The sequence below is a fragment of the Ovis aries genome, chromosome 14 (assembly GCF_016772045.2).
Source record: "Ovis aries strain OAR_USU_Benz2616 breed Rambouillet chromosome 14, ARS-UI_Ramb_v3.0, whole genome shotgun sequence".
Taxonomy (NCBI): Eukaryota; Metazoa; Chordata; class Mammalia; order Artiodactyla; family Bovidae; genus Ovis; species Ovis aries.
Window position 1 is genome coordinate 25,824,005 of NC_056067.1, and position 20,293 is coordinate 25,844,297.

Below are 20,293 nucleotides of genomic sequence, written 5' to 3' on the forward strand. Positions count from 1 at the left end.
GGTTATACTTGGTTACACATGGCTGGTGAGGGGTTATGGATAAGGGGACATCTATGGTTTGCGTGGGTGATTGTCTAACGTAGGCAGAAGGGCTTCTCATCTAAGTGGTTTGTGAGTACCAGATAAAGCCTGACCTTTTCCCCTTCTTTTTTGTGAGTGCCTCATAGGCAGACTGGTTACTCCTTGGGTACCCCAAGGGGTAAGACCGTCACCCCTTGCTCTAGGGACCTTGAGGTTAGAGGTTTTCGACTCCCTGCCCTGATAGCCTATGATGGCCACAGCTCCAGGCAGACTCACTGACCCTTAAGTGAGAGCGCTTTCAACTCAGAGACAGGATTCTTAGATCAAGACAGGGCAAGGAAGAGGGGAGATATATATATATATATATATATGGCTGATTCAGCTTTCCAGGTGGCTTAGTGGTAGAGTCCACTGCCAGTGCAGGAGACATAGGTTTGATCCCTGAGTCGGGAAGGTCCCCTGGAGAAGGGAATGGGAACCCACTCCAGTATTCTTGCCTGGAGAATCCCATGGACAGAGGAGCCTGGCAGGCTACAGTCCATGGGGTTGCAAAAGAGTCGGACACAACTTAGCGACTAAACAGCAATCGCTGATTCACTTTGCTGTACAGCAGAAACTAACACGACACTGTAGAGCAACTAAGCTCCATTAAAAAGAAAGACACAAGGAAATGTCTTGATACATAGTGTTTAATGACATGAATAAATTCTCAGGTAATAATAAATGGGAAGCCAGTTAACAATTTTAAAATATATTACATAAATAGGGCCAAGGAAAATAGAATAAAATATAAACTAGAAATTAGAAAGCGAGGGGCAAGGAAAGGCACATTGCTGGAGAGAAGGCCCTCTGAGCAGGAGATGGAATTCTGAACCCATGTGGGGAGGGGCAGGGGGATCCTAGATCTCTGTCAGCTTACAGGGTCTGGCACACATAGGTGCTCAATAAGCTGGTTCTTCTGTAGATATGAATGAGTGAATGAGCAGACCTCACAGAGGGATGGAGTATAGACATGGTTATTAAACAGGGAATTTCCCAAGATGTCAAAAGACCTAGGGACGTCACTTGTCAGAATGTGCCTCAGATTCATCAGATTTTTGCCATATTTGCATGCCACCTGACTGTTATTACTTAATGTTTTTATTTTAAGTACTCCCTCATTTTTAACTGAAATAAATATACCACTATGCATATACATGTACAGTGCAGATGCAATGATTCTAAGCCAGAGGCTGTTCTCTTTGTTAAAAAGGATTAGCAAGAGCTGGAGAGGTGTTAAAGACACCCGGCACCTAATAGACGCTTCCTCTTTGTATACTAAGCACTGAAAGGAAAGACTTACTATGAGATTTACTGCTCTTTAATTATTTGTTAGGGTATTCACTCAAAATCATGTATATCATCTGTATCTCAGGAGATAGCGGCATAGCTCAGGGATGTTATGAATTCAGTTCTAAACCACTGCAGTGAAATGAATATTGCTTTAAAGTGAGTCACATGGATTTTTGTTTCCTAGTGCACATAAAGGTCATGTTTACAGTATCCTGTGGTCTCTTGTTTATTGTAATATTTCATGTAAATATTTATTTAATGTTATAATATTACAAAAATTACCTCTCTGCCCAGCTTCACTTATTATGCTATTCTCTAGATATATCATGTTGCTGCAAATGGCAATATTCTATTCTTTTGATGGCTGAGTAGTATTCCATTGTGTGTATGTGTGACGCACACACCCCACATCTTCTTTATCCATTCATATTCATGGACATTTCAGCTGTTTCCATGTCGCGGCTATTGTTCGCAGTGCTGCTGTGAACGCTGGAGTGCATGAATCTTTCGGAATTAGAGTTTTCATCTTTTCTGGATATATGCCCAGGAGTGGGATTGCTGGATCATGTGGTAACTATTTTTAGCTTTTAGAGGAACCTCTAGACTGTTTTCCATAGTGCCCATGGCACTAATTTCTATTCCCATCAGCCGTGTAGAACAATTCTCTTTTCTCCACCCCCTTTCCAGTATTTATTATGTGTAGACACACCCTTTCCAGTATTTATTATGTTATTAAGTGTAGACTTCCCATTTCAACTTAGGTAATTATTTACATTAAATTCTCTCCATTCAAATATTTGATGTGATTTCTGTCACCTACATGGACTTTCACAGATATACCATCGAGCTGCCAGTTTAAGAGGCAAATACAATCATGCCACTTCTGTTTAAGACCTTTTCATAGTTCCCCATCCCCAACCAGATAAATTGCTTAGCTCATCATTCAAGACTCTTCAACGTCCAACAAACACATATACATACACACACTATATACCCTAAATTGTGGGCACAGCCAGCAACTTGCTATTTCACAAACACAATTCTAGCTTTTCCACAACCACCACCTGAAGGAAACTTTGTACCTCCTCCTCTCTTTGCCTGAAACATCTTCCTTCTCCTTCTGGAATGTCACCTGCTCCTCCTGGAAAACTTCTGTGTCAGTTACCTCCTCTGAGAAGCCTGCCTTGATTTTTCTCAGAGGAAAGAACAGCCTCTCCTGGGCTTCAGTATCTTCCCAGAGCACATGCCCAACTGTGTGGGTGTGGACACCACCGCCTCCCCCAGATCAGGGGCTGCTCAAGGCCAGGGATCCATCCATGTTCTTCCCGATTCCTGTGAGGCTAGAACACTGACACTGAGCAAAACTCAGTTCATTTACCGGCTGCTCTCTTTTTTTTTAAGATTTTATTTTTTAAATTAATTTATTTTTATTTCTTTATGGCTGCACTGAGTCTTTGTCGCTGCATGCAGGCTTCCTCTAGTTGGGGTGCTTATGGCTCTCACTGTGGTAGCTTCCCTTGTGGATCTCAGGCTCTAGGGTGCCCAGGCTCGGTAGTCGGCACTCATGGGCTTAGTTGTCCCGCAGCATGTGGGATCTTCCCAGGCCAGGGATCGAACCTGCATCTCCTGCATTGCAAAGCAGATTCTTTACCCTGAGCCACCAGGGAAGCCCTCAATTCACAAGTGTTAAATGAAAGCATAGAGACAGATCTATCCTTGAGCCGATCTGCAAATTTAAGTCAAATTATGCCCAAGAGTAAAGAAAAATGGTGTCTAAGATTCAACAAACGATAAAGTTAACATTTTAAAAACTCAAATCCCATCCCATCTTTTTAAAACACTCACACACACAAATGTATGAACATAAGCATTAGCCTGGGTCTTGTTTTCTCTTTTTGTGCAGAGTTCTACTCATTTTCAGAGAGAGGTCTGCCTCTTGGAGTGACTTTAACAAATTCATGAAAAGTCATTTGACAAGTTTATAAAAGTTCACTTCACAGATTCATAAAAGCCAGACTTCCCTCACACTTGGCCAGAAGGATCAGTTTCTTCTTCTTGAATGCATATTATTTTTAATGATACTAACTTTATTCTCATTTTATTATTAAAATTATATGTGCTTTTGTAAATTAAAAATAATGGATAGCAAAACAGATGATAGACGGGTAAAGACAAAACTAGGAACTCCCTTACAATCCGCTACCCGGAATAATCATTCTTCGCATTTGGTGAACAGAATGCACCAGTAAGAACCCCAGCTGCCTCTTTTAAAAATGATCAGAACTTTAGATTTTTCTTTTCATGATTTCATGAAAAATCTAGAAGTCCTTCTGTCCTTCCGCCCAGTTGCTGAGCCAGGGCACACAGACAGTCAAGACCTGACCTTTGGGAAGCAGGTACCCCAGTTACAAACACAGGTGTCCCCTCTGAGATCCACAGAGCTGGTGTGAGCATGGATTCAAAGAGAAAAACAGCAGTGGGAAGATATCTGGAGGGTAATGAAATGACGGTCCAGTGAAACATGTTTCAAAAGCACATTCAATTTTCAAAGACAGAACTATCAAATTAGCAAAAGGGAACATGTTAGACCCAACAGCGCCAAGTTTCCGAATGTCTTTTTGAAATAATTAACTCCAGGCATGGGGAATTGGGTATATTCACTGCAAGTGGGAAGTGACTGCGGAATCCAAAACTAGAAGGTGGATCTGGAGATGGGTGTGCGGAAGAGAGCTTGGGGGAGCCCACTGGTTCCATTTTCAGGGTCCTAGGATGAAGGACAAGGAACTAGGAGACAGGATTCTGGAAGGACTCATTCCAAGGGTGTCTGGAATGGTCCCCGGCAGGGTGCTTGCCCTCTTATTTGTCACAGTGGGCCACCTGCTTTGGAATCATTAAAGAAGCTGGTTAAAGACACAGAGTCTTTGGTGCCTCTAAGCTTTCCTAACCAGGGTCCTGGGGTCAAGGCTCAGGGGCTGTGTGGGTCACAGGGTCTCCAGATGATTCTGAGAACCTTCAACAAATCACTCAGGACCTGGATGATTCGTTGTGATCACTTACAAGCGTGGAGGAGAAGCAGAAATGCCTGTCCTCTGGTTTTATATGCTAACATGTGCCAAAAGCCTTAAATTCTGAGGAGGAGGGAGAACGTTCAGTCCAAGGAGTGATTTGTTTTGTGTAATTTCCTGGAGTTTTCATTCTTATTTTCCAGAATTCCCTGATGCCAGCCAGGACATTAAGCAGCTATTAACTTTAGTCACTGCCCACTTTACAGACGTGGAAACTGAGATGAAGGTAACTCGGCTGTTGCCTAGACACTGACCATTTGGGTCTGCAAACCTCTAGCTTCTCGCTTCCCCCTCCCCAAGTGCCCTTCCTCTCAAGAGTTTGTGATCCAGACTTGTCCTTCTGGGACTTCCCTGGTGGTCCAGTGGCTAAGACGCCATGCTTCCACTGCAGAGGGTGAGGGTTCAATCCTTGGTCAGGGAACTAAGATCCTACATGCATAGCACAGCCAGAAAAAACTTGTCCTTCCTTGCTTAGAGGAGAAGGCAATGGCACCCCACTCCAGTACTCTTGCCTGGAAAATCCCATGGACGGAGGAGCCTGGTGGGCTGCAGTCCACAGGGTCGCTAAGAGTCAGACACGACTGAGTGACTTCACTTTCACTTTTCACTTTCATGCATTGGAGAAGGAAATGGCAACCCACTCCAGTGTTCTTGCCTGGAGAATCCCAGGGACAGGGGAGCCTGGTGGGCTGCCATCTATGGGGTCACACAGAGTCGGACATGACTAAAGTGACCTAGAGGGAGGCAGAATAGGGCACCTGGTCAAAAGATGTTTATCAGCCATCCCTCAGGCCCTGTACTGATTGCCTCATCTAATCCTCCGCTCAAGGAAGTAAGTTCAGTTCAGTCGCTCAGTCGTGTCCGGCTCTTTGCAGCCCCATGAATCGCAGCACGCCAGGCCTCCCTGTCCATCACTAACTCCCAGAGTTCACTCAAACTCATGTCCATAGAGTCAGTGATGCCATCCAGCCATCTCATCCTCGGTCATCCCCTTCTCCTCCTGCCCCCAATCCCTCCCAGCATCAGAGTCTTTTCCAGTGAGTCAGCTCTTCACATGAGGTGGCCAAAGTACTGGAGTTTCAGCTTTAGCATCATTCCTTCCAAAGAACACCCAGAACTGATCTCCTTTAGAATGGACTGGTTGGATCTCCTTGCAGTCCAAGGGACTCTCAAGAGTCTTCTCCAACACCACAGTTCAAAAGCATCAATTCTTCAGCACTCAGCTTTCCTCACAGTCCGACTCTCACATCCATACATGACTCCTGGAAAAACCATAGCCTTGACTAGATACACCTTTGTTGGCAAAGTAATGTCTCTGCTTTTCAATATGCTATCTAGATTGGTCATAACTTTCCTTCCAAGGAGTAAGCGTCTTTTAATTTCATGGCTGCAATCATCATCTGCAGTGTTTTTGGAGCCCCCCAAAATAAAGTCTGACACTGTTTCTAGTTTCCCATCTATTTCCCATGAAGTGATGGGACCAGATGCCATGATCTTTGTTTTCTGAATGTTGAGTTTTAAGCCAACTTTTTCACTCTCCTCTTTCACTTTCATCAAGAGGCTTTTGAGTTCCTCTTCACTTTCTGCCATAAGGGTGGTGTCATCTGCATATCTGAGGTGATTGATATTTTTCCTGGAAATCTTGATTCCAGCTTGTGCTTCTTCCAGCCCAGCGTTTCTCATGATGTGCTCTGCATATAAGTTAAATAAGCAGGGTGGCAATATACAGCCTTGATGTACTCCTTTTCCTGTTTGGAACCAGTCTGTTGTTCCATGTCCAGTTCTGTTGCTTCCTGACCTGCATATAGGTTTCTCAAGAGGCAGGTCAGGTGGTCTGGTATTCCCATCTCTTTCAGAATTTTCCACAGTTTATTGTGATCCACATAGTCAAAGGCTTTGGCATAGTCATAAAACAGAAATACATGTTTTTCTGGAACTCTCTTTCTTTTCCATGATCCAGCGGATGTTGGCAATTTGATCTCAGGTTCCTCTGCCTTTTCTAAAACCAGCTTAAACATCTGGAAGTTCACGGTTCATGTATTGCTGAAGCCTAGCTTGAAGCATTTTGAGCATTACTTTGCTAGCCGTGTGAGATGAGTGCAACTGTGCGATAGTTTGAGCATTATTTGACATTGCCTTTCTCTGGGATTGGAATGAAAACGGACCTATTCCAGTCCTGTGGCCACGGCTGAGTTTTCCAAATTTGCTGGCATATTGAGTGCAGCACTTTCACAGCATCATCTTCCAGGATTTGAAATAGCTCAGCTGGAATTCCATCACCTCCACTAGCTTTGTTTGTAGTGATGCTTTCTAAGGCCCACTTGACTTCACATTCCAGGATGTCTGGCTCTAGGTGAGTGATCATACCATTGTGATTATCTGGATCGTGAAGATCTTTTTTGTACAGTTTTTCTGTGTATTTTTGCCACCTCTTCTTAATATCTTCTGCTTCTGTTAGGTCCATACCCTTTCTGTCCTTTATCGAGCCCATCTTTGCATGAAATGTTCCCTTGGTGTCTCTAATTTTCTTGAAGAGATCTTTAGTCTTTCCCATTCTGTTGTTTTCCTCTATTTCTTTGTATTGATCACTGAGGATGGCTTTCTTATCTCTTCTTGCTATTCTTTGGAACTCTGAATTCAGATGCTTATATCTTTCCTTTTCTCCTCTGCTTTTCACTTCTCTTCTTTTCACAGCTGTTTGTAAGGCCTCCCCAGACAGCCATTTTGTCATTTTGTGTTTCTTTTCCATGGGGATGGTCTTGATCCCTGTCTCCTGTACAATGTCACGAACCTCTGTCCATAGTTCATCAGGCACTCTATCTATCAGGTCTAGTCCCTTAAATCTATTTCTCACTTCTACTGTATAATCATAAGGGATTTGATTTAGATCATACTTGAATGGTCTAGTGGTTTTTCCCTACTTTCTTCAATATAAGTCTGAATTTGGCAATAAGGAGCTCATGATCTGAGGCACAGTAGCTCCTGGTCTTGTTTTTTCTGACCATATAGAGCTTCTCCATCTTTGGCTACAAAAAATATAATCAATCTGATTTCAGTGTTGACCATCTGGTGATGTCCATGTGTAGAGTCTTCTCTCGTGTTGTTAGACGAGGGTATTTGCTATGACCAGTGCATTTTCTTGGCAAAACTCTTATTAGCCTTTGCCCTGCTTCATTCCATACTCCAAGGCCAAATTTGCCTGTTACCCCAGGTGTTTGACTTCCTACTTTTGCATTCCAGTCCCCTATAATGAAAAGGACATCTTTTTGGGGTGTTAGTTCTAAAAGGTCTTGTGGGTCTTCATAGGACCGTTCAACTGCAGCTTCTTCAGCATTACTGGTTGGAGCATAGGCTTAGATTACTGTGATATTGAATGGTTTGCCTTGGAAACGAACAGAGATCATTTTGTAATTTTTGAGATTGCATCCAAGTACTGCATTTCAGACTCTTGTTGACCATGATGGCTACTCCATTTCTTCTGAGGGATTCCTGCTCAGAGTAGTAGATATAACGGTCATCTGAGTTGAATACACCCATTCCAGTCCATTGGTTTGCTAATTCCTAGAATGTTGACGTTCACTCTTGCCATCTCCTGCCTGACCACTTCCAATTTGCCTTGATTCATAGACCTGACATTCCAGGTTCCTATGCAATATTGCTCTTTACAGCATCAGACCTTGCTTCTATCACCAGTCACATCCACAGCTGGGTATTGTTTTTGCCTTGGCTCCATCCTTTCATTCTTTCTGGAGTAATTTCTCCACTGATCTCCAGTAGCATATTGGACACCTACCAACCTGGGGAGTTCTTCTTTCAGTATCCTATCATTTTGTGTTTTCCTACTGTTCATAGGGTTCTCAAGGCAAGAATACTCAAGTGGTTTGCCATTCCCTTCCCCACTGGACCACATTCTGTCAGGCCTCTCCACCATGACCAGCCCATCTGGGGTGGCCCCACAGGGCATGGCTTAGTTTCATTGAGTTAGACAAGGCTGTGGTCCGTGTGATTAGATTGACTAGTTTTCTGTGAGTGTGGTTTCAGTGTGCCTGCCCTCTGATGCCCTCTTTCAACACCTACCGTCTTACTTGGGTTTCTCCTACCTTGGACATGGGGTATCTCTTCACGGCTGCTCCAGCAAAGCGCAGCCGCTGCTCCTTACCTTGGACGAGGGGTATCTCCTCACGGCTGCCCCTCCTGACCTTGAACGTGGAGTAGCTCCTCTCGGCCCTCCTGCACCCATGCAGCCGCTGCTCCTTGGACGTGGGGTAGCTCCTCCCGGCCGCCGCCCCTGACATCGGGCGTGGGGTAGGTCCTCTAAAGGAGAAAGCAAATAAGGCACAGAGAGATTAAGCAAATTGTTCGAGGTCACATAGCTCTAAGGCTGTGGGCTCCAGGGGCCCTGGGGAGTTCTGTTCCCAACCTTAGTGCTTCACCGAAGCACCGTTTCCCAGGCCCCGTGTTGACTTTGCTTGTGGCTTCAAGACCCAGAAGGGGCAACTGAAATGTGTTCAGCTGTGAGCACTTAAACCCATGCCCCTGCCCACCCCATATAGAACATACACTCATACCCTCCTCTCATGACACACATACATATACACACAACATCCACCCATGCACACACCAACTGGCAACTCAAGCTGGGGCTGTGATAAGGGGATGGTGAGCCTGGGCTGTGCTGGCTGCCCCTGCTTTGTTCAAAAAGCCAAGAGCTAGGTGAAAGCATCGACTGGCTGGGCAAAGAGGAAACTGCTCTCCTGGGTGGGAAGAGGGGACCAGCTGTGCCACACCCCACGAGCCTGCTGAGACCCAAAGAGGCTGCAAAAGAGGAGGAGGAGGAAGGAGAGAAGATGAGAGAGAGAGAGAGCTGCCCTTGGTCCTCTCCAGGGGACACAGCGAGGTCTCAGCCCTGGCAGGCGGCATCTGGGCGACTGCAGGAGGTAAGTAATGGGCCATAAATAATGCATCGGATAGGCAGGGGGCAGCTGGTAGGAGAGACTCTGGCTTTGGAGCCAAGAGACCCAGGACGGAATCCCACCCTGGCTTTGAATTAAGGGAGGCCGTGACCTCCCTCTCATGGGCTCTGTTTCCCCAAACGTAAGCCAGGGGCACTCATCAGATGCCTGGCCACTGGGAGGAGGACAAGAGACAACAGGGTGAGGATGGCTGAGAACAGAAAGGTAGGGTCCACATGTTAGGCGGCATTACTGCTCTCAGAATCATCCTTCCCTCCAGAGACAGTAGAGCCCAGTGGGGAGGAACAGAGACCCTGGAGCCCCCTGCCTTCGTTCAGTCCCAATTTCTGGCCCTGACTTTACCCTTCTAGGCTTGTTTCCTGATTGGTAAAATGGGGATAATGATGGCACCTGTCACATGGAGTCGCTATGAGGGCCGAGCGGGTGAAGGATGCTCAGCATAGCAGAGAAGGACACAAAAGCTGGCTGTTCCCTCCCCTGGTGAATTGGCATCATCCTGGGACTTACACAGTGGGGCTTGTTATGGATGGAATGGTTGTGTCCCCCAAATTCATATATTGACGTCCTAAGGCCTCCAGCCAATGCAATGGTATTAAGAGTTGTTGGCCTTTGAGAGGTGGCAAGGTTATGAGGGTGGGGTGTTCATAAATGGGATTAGCGCACTTATAAAAGGATCCCAGAGGGCTCTCTCTGCTCCACCCCAACCTTCCCACGTGAGGACACAGTGAGAAAACAGCTATCTGCCACCCAGAAGAGGGTCCTCGCCAGGACCTGACCACCGTGACATTCTGATTTCAGACTTCCAGCCTCTAGATCTGTTTATTAAGCCACCCAGTTATGGTACTGTGTTATAGCAGCCTGAGCTGGTGAAGAATTGGTGAAGTCGGGACCTGCCTGCAGAGGTAAAGATCCAGTGTGTGGCATCCGTTCTGCTTATGGAAGCAGCAGGTGGGCACCCAGAGATGACATCCTCAGTCCTCAGGCCATGGACAGTTGTCCAGGATGCTGACTTTACCGGTAAGCAGAACTGCTCACTCACACCCTGGGGCTCCCTTCCCTAGAAAACCCCTCATGTCATTCTCTGTGACCCCTCTTCTGCTCAGCCTGCCGAGCCAATGGCTTGGTCTCAGGATCAAACTGTAACCCAAACTCTTGTTGTTGTTCAGTTGCTAAGTCGTGTCTGATTCTTTGCAACCCCATGGACTGCAGCACACCAGGCTTCCCTGTCCTTCACCATCTCCTACAGCTTGCTCAAACTTATATACACTGAGTTTGTGATGGCATCCAACCATTTCATCCTCTGCCACCACCTTCTCCTCCTGCCCTCGATCTTTCCCAGCATCAGGATCTTTTCCAATAGGCCTCTGATGCAATATATCCAAAATATACAAAAATGCTTTTTTCTTGTCTATCTTTCCTGATAGTGAAGTACATACAGTAATAATCCAATTCAGCTCAAGTCATTTAATAAGTGACCACTAAGTGTGATCCTTGGTGTCAGGCACTGGGCACCATACTGGTTTTTATTGCTGGTGTGAAAAATTACCACATTAGTGGCTTAAAAATCACACCAATTTTCTTATAGGTTTGGAGGTCTGAAGTCTGGAATGGGTCTCCCTGGGCTAAAAGCAAGATGTTGGCAGGGCCGGATTCCTATTGGAGGCTCTAGAGGAGAATCCATTTCCTTGCTTTTTCCAGCTTCTGGAGACCATCTGCTTTCCTTGGCACGTGGCCCTTTCCTGCATCTTCAAAGCTATCAATGCAGTCAAGCCAAGTCCTCATGCTGCCATGTCTCTGGTTCCCTCCTGCCTCCCTCTCCCCCTTTTAAGGTCCCATGTGATTGTATTGGGTCCCCCCAGATAATCCAGGATAATCTCTCTACTATCAAGGCAGCAGATTAGCAACTTCATTTCATCTGCAACCTTCATTTCCCTCCGCCAAGTCATGTAACATATTCACGGGCTCCAGGAAGGAGGACACGGATGTATTTGAGGGAAGACATTTTTCTGCTAACCACAGATCATCCATGGTGTGCCAAGCACTGCGTCAGTACTTTGCAAGCATTCACTCATTCACTCACGTATTCAACAAATACTGCTGGAGACTCCCACCTACTGAGCCCATCCTAAGTAGCCCAGTGCTGGGTGCTGAGGCTCAACCACCAACAAGACACAACCCCTGCCCTTGGGAAGCTCATAGTCCAGGGCAGGGATGCGCTGGCACACAGACATTCATTATACAGTGAAGCCAATGACTTCACTTCTCTGAACCTGTTTTTTCATTTGTAAAATCAGAAAAACAAGAGATTTACCTATCTCTTGAAATGTTGGGAGAATCAAATGAGATGCTGTATGTAGGTAATGCCTTTAGCACTATACCTGGCACATAGCAAGGGCTTCCTAAATGGTATACTGATGATTCGTGGTATTATTATTGAGAATGTGATATGATGGGAGCACAGAGGAAGGGAATCAGGTGAAGTCTAAATTGACATTCCCCAAGGATGAGCAGGATTAGCCCAGGGAGGTATAGGAAGTGGAAGGAAGGGGTCCCTGGGCAGACAGAAGGCATGTGCAGAGGCCCTGGGGTGAGCAGGCCTCTCCATCCTCATGATACCCCAACAGCCCATCAGATCTCTTCCTGCTATGTACATGAGCCGTGTTCCTACTCCCGAAGTCCAGAAACCGTAGGGACCCCTGGCTTATGAACACCCAGCTCCAAGGCAGCAGGATGCGTCACTGCGCCCGCTGTTCTCGGCACAGGGACCCCACCCCTCCCATACACTGTGCCTGGAACCACGAAATTCATTGTCCTAAGAGGCACTAGTCAATGGGCCCCAACTAGGCCCTGGGCTGAGGGCTCTTCAGTCAGCAGCTCATGACTTCTTACTGCTTAATGTTAGACCTGTTTGAGAGAGGAGGAAACTGCAGGTTTGTGATTTTACCCAAGGCCACTAGGGAGCAGGTGAAACCCAAGGCTGTCTGACTCCCCATCTCGAGGCCTGCTCGGGCCAACAGCCTAGGCTTTGATGGCTCAGCTCCATGCATGGAGGCTGGACCGTGAGGAGATGGGATGAAGTGGGACCTTAGAAGATCTGGTCTACCCTAGAGTTGATCTAGGGGCGCCTGGAGTCTGGGCTAAGGGCCAGGGTAGGGACTGTTAGAAAGAACGGGCTCCTCTCTTTCCCAGGGTAAGCTGCAACGCCAGCAAGGCTCCAGATAAGAAAGGACAAACTGGGCTTGGACACTTCAGGGAGGGTCCCAGACTGAGTCTTCCCACCCTCAGCAGAGCCTGTTCTTTTCCAAGAGCAGGGACATCTGACCCGAGCTCACATGGGAGCCAGAGGGAGCTTCCCAGTTCATCTGTTCCTTGACTGGGGACAAAACTGTGTGGACAAACAAGAATAGCGTGTATATCACATTCCTGATGTACACTCGTGGGTCCTGGCCCTTCTCTCACTTTCAAAACTAACCATGTGGATTCCACGTATCTTCTCTTGGGGAGCGCTAGCCCCTATCACACCAGGATGTCCGGACTACCTTCTTGCAGTTAAGCCTCCTTCCTTGTATGAAATCACAGTGAAAACAGATGACAGTTTGCATATGTAAGTGGCAAAATAAGTGATTGTCATCATTGCCATAAGGGGTTAACTCAGCAGGCTTGGGTGCTCAAATCCTGTTCTTTCCCCCAAAAGGACTGGCCCTTGGTGATCTCAATGCCTGACAGGAGTGTTCCTGTGTGTCTAAGACCTTGGGCCACACTGCATGGTCTAATCAGACAGTGAATGCTCACAGTGTGACCTCTGGGGAAAGCCTGTGTGGCCCTGGGCCACACTGTCAGTTTCACTTCTGGGGCCTTGGAGACCGAGTAGCTTAGGTCAGTCACTTGGTACTGTGTGCCGATGTGACTGACTTCCAATTAAAACCCTGCGCCCCAGGGTGCGCACCTCTGGTGGAATCGCCACTTGTGATGTGACCTACCAGTGCTGGAAGCATTGATCGTGCCTGTGTGCGACTCCTCTGAGAAAGACACCTGGACGCTTGCGCCTGGAGTCTCCCAGACTCTGCTCATGTACCTCTCTCTCTCTATGGACTTGACCCGAGTCCTTTCACTGCAGTAAATGGTGACCATGAGGGAAGTGACGTTTCTGAGTTCCGTGAGTCCTTCTAGTAAACCAAGCTCGAGGGTGGTCTTGGGACCCCTCCACACAGCAGCCTGTGTCAGTTCCTCAGTTTATATTTTCTGGGAACTTGGTGAGAACCTCTGACTCCACCCAACCCTGTTATCATGGTGCCGAGGACACTGTGGGAACACTGTGGCCCCCAGGAGGGCAGAGTGCCCGGGGCCGCTCAGCCTGGGGGCCAACCCAGGTGTGGGGCATGGCACCCCAGCTCAGCCTATGGCTTTTGCTCAGGTCTGGGGTGAGGTTGGGACGATCACCCTGTAGAAAGTAGGCCATTCTCTCCAGAACTTCAGGACAGAGGCTTCTCCAGACTTGTGTGTCCTCTTTGGAAGGAGAATGGCGTAGCTATCCTCCAAAGAGCAAGTTTTGTCTTTCTGTCTGCTTGCTGCAAATTGCTGTTTCCCCAGGAGTTCCCCGGGGTCTGTGGGGGAAGCTGTACCCCCTCCCTGCCCTCTTGGTTCTCCCTTCCCACTGCAAGCAGGGTTGATCAGGCCCCTGAAGCTCACGATTGAGGCCAGCAGCAGAGTTAGATCCAGGAAAGCTTGGAGAGCCACCCACCACCCACCAGGAGAGCTGTCTTTCCCTGGGACGTTTCCCACCCTTCAGGGGAAACTGAAGCAGGGAACTCTTATTTCTGGGCCTTGCGACAAAGTGTAGACTTGAAAACATTAGTTCCTGAAACTGGGGCCAAATAGATCCCTCCAGGACTACCTGAACTTTGTTTGTTTTTTGAAAGTTTTATTGGAAGTAATGATAGATTTACAGGAAATTGAAAAAAAATTACAGAGAGGTCTTGTGTACCCTTAGCTCAGTTTCCCCCATTGGTAACATCACAAGATCAAAAAAAATTAGGCTTTAAAATGAAATTAGCACAATTGGGAAGGTGGGATAATCACTCACTTTCCCCCAAGGATCCTTGAATGAACCTGCATAGGTACAAAGCCAATTAGGGCACCACAATATAGGTCTCCTGTCAAGGATAGATGGGCGAACCTTGGCAGAGGTCAGAGAGGTCAGAGGTCAAGTAGCCGGGCAAAAGGAGGCTGCAAGGTGGCCTTAGGAGGTCATCCAAGAGCTGTGAGCAAAGTAGCATCTTGGCATAAATTACTAGCAACAATGTTTCTAACTGAAAAATTGGAAACATTCCTACACGCCCAATACTGTGGGACTAGCTCAGAAAATAATGCAGCACCCACACAATAATGGGCTTCCCTTGTGGCTCAGGTGGTAAAGAATCCACCTGCAGTGTGGGAAACCTGGGTTTGATCCCTGGGTTGGGAAGATCCCCTGGAGAAGGGAAAGGCTACCCACTCCAGTATTCTGGCCTAGAGAATTCCATGGACTGTATAGTCCATGGGGTCACAAAGAGTCAGACATGACTGAGTGACTTTCACTTCACTTCACACAATAAAGACAGTGTAGCTCTTCTAATTGCATTGCAGAAGAGTAATTTGATCAGGGTCAATGTTGATGATCTACTGGCAAGTGAAAAAAGATAAGAGTGGCAAAAATATATGCGGTATGATTCCTTGGGGAAAAAAACACAAAGTGCTGAAGGACGTACCCCTCCCCAGTGTTAACATGTGAACACTGGTTATCTTTAGGCAATGGAATTATGAGTGGTTTTAATTTTTTCCTCTGCACTGAATGTTCTGCATTGAGCATAGATAACTTTTGGAATTTTAAAGATATATTATCAGATCACCCCTTTGCTGGACTCGGCATATACTGGGGCTGCATATGTCTGGTAAAGCTTCCAGGGGAGATGGAGAGCACTCTCAAAGGGAACTGGTGGGTGCTCTGCTGTCCTCTGGGATGGGGGAGGACAGAGTAGGGTGTCTGGAGTCTCCTGGAGAGCAAAGGGTGGACCCTGCGGCGGGGGACAGGGTGAGGGAGTGTTGTTCCATGTTATGGGAAAAAGGAGGTGGCAACATAGCCAGTGAGTAGTGCAGGGTGGCCCAGGAGCAGGGAGCAGATAATCTGGTGGCTGGTGAAATTCCAGAGTGCCTGAGATCAGGCACTTGCCGCTGCCCACTTGCTCATTTCAGCTTCCTTATCATCTGCTCATGCATACCCGGCCTTTTCCACGTCAATCCAGGAGCTCCTGATAGAGGGCAAGGCTGTAGCACGCTCAGCTCTTTGCCTCCCAGAGCTTATCACAGGGCCTGGCTGACCCAGTGTTGGATGGATGGATGGATTCAGGGATCCTCTCTCCCAATCACCCCCTCTTCTGTCTCCATCCTCTGACCCGCCTCTCTGCAGGCTCAGATGCCACTTCCTCCATAAAGCCCTTGCTGACCCCTCCAGGCCCCCACTGTACTGCACAGGAACCTCAACTGCACATGTCAGCAGAGTCTGCTCAGAACCCAGATTATGGGACTCTGAGCTGGCTCCCTGCATTGGTGCACAAACCTGAAAGGCAAGGTCAGGGCCTGGTCTGCTCTGGTCTCTCCAGTGCACTCAGCACAGATCTTGGCACCAAAGAGGCACTCAGCCAAGCCTGTAAAAGAGGAGAAAGGATCCTCTCTTCTCTCCCTGAGGCCGTCTGACTCACGATGAGCGAGTAGGGAGGGTTAGGTGTGTGTGTGGGGGGCGGGGGGGTACCATTTCTGCTCACCCTCCCCTTGCTAAGAGAGGACGCTTCCATGGCCCCAGGATCCTCTGTGCCCCTGACCCCACCTGCTGGTTCTTTTCACTTGCTCCCAGTCATGGTCACGAGGGGACTGGAGAGGGATGGTGACTCAGCCCAATTCATCACCACAATGGAAAAACACAGTCACCTGTCCTCCTGGCAGCGGGACCAGAGCTGCCTCTGCATCTGGAAGGGCAGCAAGCCATACTGTCCTCAAGGTCCTTGTGTCTTTCACCTGCTGAAAAATCAAAGACTGAAGGATGAAGGAGCATCCTTGCCTGACACTGTAGATTGGCAGTGTGATATGACTTTCAACGACCTAGGACACTGTGTTCCCTCCATGCCAGGTTTGGAGCTGAGTGCCCGTGTGCGTCATCTCACAGCAGCTTCACGAGTCCATCATTATCTGAAGTGGGCACCCGTCACTCTTTCGGCCACCAGCATCTGACATGCCCTTCCTATGAGGCAGGGTCCACCTCCCACCAGAGAAACTGAAAATACCTTTTCCCAGCCTCCCTTGCAGCTTTGACAGAGTACGTGGTCCAGGCACCTCCTATCAGACATCCCATTCTTGTCTGTGAATTAGAATCTGGTAACATAAGAAAGCCAAGACCATATGAACAATTCATCCTAGTGACAAAGCGGCCATAGCACTTCTTGCTTCAGAGGCAGCCATGGTCTGATGCTATTATCCCACATCCCTGCCCAGGGGCGGTGCTGCGGTAGCATCTGTGGGGGCATAGCATCGATACTTCGGGATTGGGCCTGCATCCTGAGATCCCCAGGGCTGCCCTCCATCTTTCTAACATAGCTCTGTCTTGCTTACACCAGACAGAGTAGGTTTCTAGTTCCTGCAGCCACCCAGACTGATATCTTTGCTAGAGTTTCCAGATCGGGAAATGAAGGCCCAGAGAGATCTTCAGATAGGCTGGATCTTGTCTGCAGCTGAGGCAGTCTCTTCCCTGGTCTACAAATGGGAAAAAGGTAAGTCCAGAGAGGGCAGCAACTTTTGCAGCCTTTTTCTCATAATGAGGAGTGAGGCTTGAGGGACATGTCTTAGAGGCCCCCTCTCCCAGCCAACACCCTGGCCATCTGCCATGCCCTGCTTTCCTCTGTTAAAAACCCTGCCAAGGGCTTTCCTGGTGATCCAGTGGTTAAGAATCTGCCTTGCAGTGCAGGGGACACTGGTTCCATCCCTGGTCTGGGATGATCCCACATGCTGCAGAGCAACTAAGCCCAAGTGGCGCAGCTACTGAGCCCACGCTCCAGAGCCTGTGCTTTGCAACAAGAGAAGCCACCACAGTAAGAAGCCCGCACACTACAACTAGAGAGTAGCCCCCACTCGCCAAAACTAGAGAAAACCCATGCGCAGCAACAAAGACCCAGCACAGCCAATAAGTAAATAAAAATTTAAAAAAATATATATATATATATGTCTAAAACTCTGCCACCCAACCTGCCTCCAAACACCATGCTTCCATCACAAGGATGAAGAAGAGCCCTGGAGAAAAAGGAACGGAGCCCTTGTCCATCTACTGACTCAGCTGGGACTCCTCTGCCCAGCATGACTGACTCTTCCAGAAGGGCTCAGAGCCCCCCTCCCTGCCTATACCTGAAGCAACTTGCCTTGATTCAACAGGCCCCGGCGAGGGCAGTGTTCATACAATCACATTGCTTCATCACCTGTTGAATCGCTACATTTTCTTAGGACTTCATATCCTCAACCTGACCCCTTGAATGCCCACTTGGGGTTCATGCATTCTGAGCCAGGTGGGTTGTCCACGTTACTTCAAGTCCCTGGCAGACAGCATTCTGCACAGAGACTGTTGAGTCACAGCGTCAAATCTGTTATCAGGCAGTCTTTTACATCCTCCTGGGGCCTGTCTCCCTCCAGGGAATTTAGAACAGGCTAGGCCTTGTGAATTATGTTACTAGAACATCAGCAATCAGTTTTGTTCAATGACTAGCTCTGAAATTATTGGAAAGGGTAGAATTCAGAAAAGCCTGAAAGAATCTCTAATACAATAATTACAGTTTATCATCAGTAATCATAGGGACTATTTACTGAGTGTTTCAACTGTGTGTCTGGCACTATACTAAAGCATTCTATGCCATCAGTGAATTCTTAGGCACCCTCTGAGGTCAGCATCATCCCAGTTTCACAGAGTATGACATGAAGCCTCGGAGAGGATAAGTCACACAACCAGGAAATTGTAGAACCAGCCTGTGCTCTTAAGGACCAGCTCCAGACTTGTATCTATAGAACCGGCTTCCTGGGTGTTTTGGATATAGAGGTTTACTCTGTCACCACCTCCCCTCAGCATCCCCTTTGCAAAGGAGGAAACTGAGAGGCAAGGATTTCCCCAAGGTGAGTCCCAAGGTTGTAAGGAGAACCCAAGCTTGCAGTCTATATACTGCACCCCAAGCAGGAATATGCACCCCATCTGGGGCCACCAAGTCTTACCAGCTTCCTAAACATTGGTGAGTGGGTTAACTCAAGATCATAGTAGCTTCCTCTGAAGCCTGGAGTTGAGGGAAAGATGGGACTACAAACTAGTCCAGATAAAGATCCAGTTAAGAGGGGAGAGACCTTGAAGAATCACATTGACCTCTCAGCCTGAAACATCCCAGACTGCCCAGATGACCTGGTCCCATACAGTCACTGTGCCCCCGAAAGGCTGGATCAGGAGGGGCAGAGCCCTGCCCAAAGTCAGTGGCAGAACCCAGGTAGAACCCTGGTCTCCAGGAGCCCTCCACTTGAGCTGCCCCCCCTCCCCAAGTAAAGTTTCTCAGGTCATCTCATTCCCATTCTCCCTACAATAGGACTCCATCCGGGGACGCTGGCGCTCCCTCTCCTGGGGTAACAGGTGAGAGCAAGGTCCCTGGGCCTGACCAGAGGAGCGTGAGGACCAAAGGGGTCCCCAGGTTCCTACTGGCTCAGATGATAGAGAGTGAATGGCGGAGAGCAGGGACTTGGACACATTCTGTTAGGGGGGTGGGGAGGAAGCTCTGGGGGTAGGGAGGGGGAACTTGAGGGCCCCAAACACCTGTGCCTGGAGTTACTCCCGCATGAGTTTCCCCAAGGAAACCCTCAGGCTCTGCAAACAGGCGACGACGACCCAAAGCCCCGCTGAGCACCTGGCTCTTTCAGACTCCCCCCAGGACTGTCCCCCAGCGGTTCCCAGCCAGCGACAGGGGCGGCGGAGCGGGGTGCTGTCTCCTCCGGCTCCCGGGGAATCTAAACAAAGACTAGGGCAGAGACCGCTCCCTCCCTCGGGAGCTCGACGTGGCGCGGCGACCAGGGGACGGGCGGGGCGGGCGGGGCCTCCCACCGCTCCCGGCGCACTCGGAGCAGCGGGGACCCTTCCTCCGGCCTCCTGCAGGAGGTGAGGAGCAGGCCGATCAAGCCGGGCTCTCCGCTGGGTTCGGGTGTCCGGGTGTCTAGCTTGCTGCGGGAGGCGGAAGCCGCGCGCCCAGGAACCGCCTCCCGGGTCCAGCCCCCAGGCCCGGCGCAGCACCGGGACAAGCGCCCACCCTCCCCGCGCCCTCGTGGGCACGCCCCCCGCGGCGCGCCGCCCCCGGCCCGGCCCCCGCCCGGCCCCCGCCCTCAGCAGCGGTGGCTCTGCGGAGGGGCCCCGGGTTGCCCGCACCTGCACCCGCGCGTTGGCGGCGGCGGCGCGGAGGCCTGGCTCCCCGCCTGCGCGTCTGTCTTGCTCGCGTCTCTCTAGGTGAGTCGGCAGCGCCCCGAGGCCCATCTCCCGCCACCCCCCGGCCACTGCAGCCCCGGCTGGCCCCACCGCCTCGGTGCAGCCCCCGCGCGCGACCCAGACCCGCGAGCCGGCCGCCTTGTAGCCGGGCCACACTTCGCCTAGGAGGGCGGCATCTCCTCCCCACCCCACTCCACCCCGCCAGGGCTCTTCCTCTTCGCCTTCCCGGCCCGACACGGGGACTCCCCCACCCCCACCCCGGCCAGGGCCACCGCCGCACCTCGCCCCCCGCGCCTCCCCGATCGCGACATCGGGGGCGGCAGGGCCTTTTTGTACGCGCGGCGGGCAGAGGGGCCCCCTCCCGTCGCCTCCCGGAGTGT

The 20,293-nt window shown here is 49.3% G+C and overlaps 1 protein-coding gene and 1 long non-coding RNA gene across 5 annotated transcripts in view; both read left to right on the forward strand.

The window, feature by feature from the left end:
• Positions 1-628: 628 nt before the first annotated feature.
• On the forward strand, positions 629-13,533 carry LOC132657739 (uncharacterized). Its single transcript, XR_009596293.1, has 2 exons — positions 629-10,408; positions 10,977-13,533. It is a non-coding gene; the product is annotated as an uncharacterized LOC132657739 (long non-coding RNA).
• A 6,003-nt stretch (positions 13,534-19,536) lies between these two features.
• NDRG4 (NDRG family member 4) overlaps positions 19,537-20,293 on the forward strand; it is a 43,111-nt gene continuing 42,354 nt past the window's right edge. For 3 of the 4 annotated variants that reach the window (XM_027977900.3, XM_060398363.1, XM_060398364.1), the window contains exon 1: positions 19,844-19,934. The gene's annotated coding sequence lies outside the window, so the exon portion shown is untranslated. Of the gene's footprint in view, positions 19,593-19,843; positions 19,935-20,293 lie in introns of those variants that run through there. The other variant, XM_042231741.1, reaches the window with a different exon arrangement.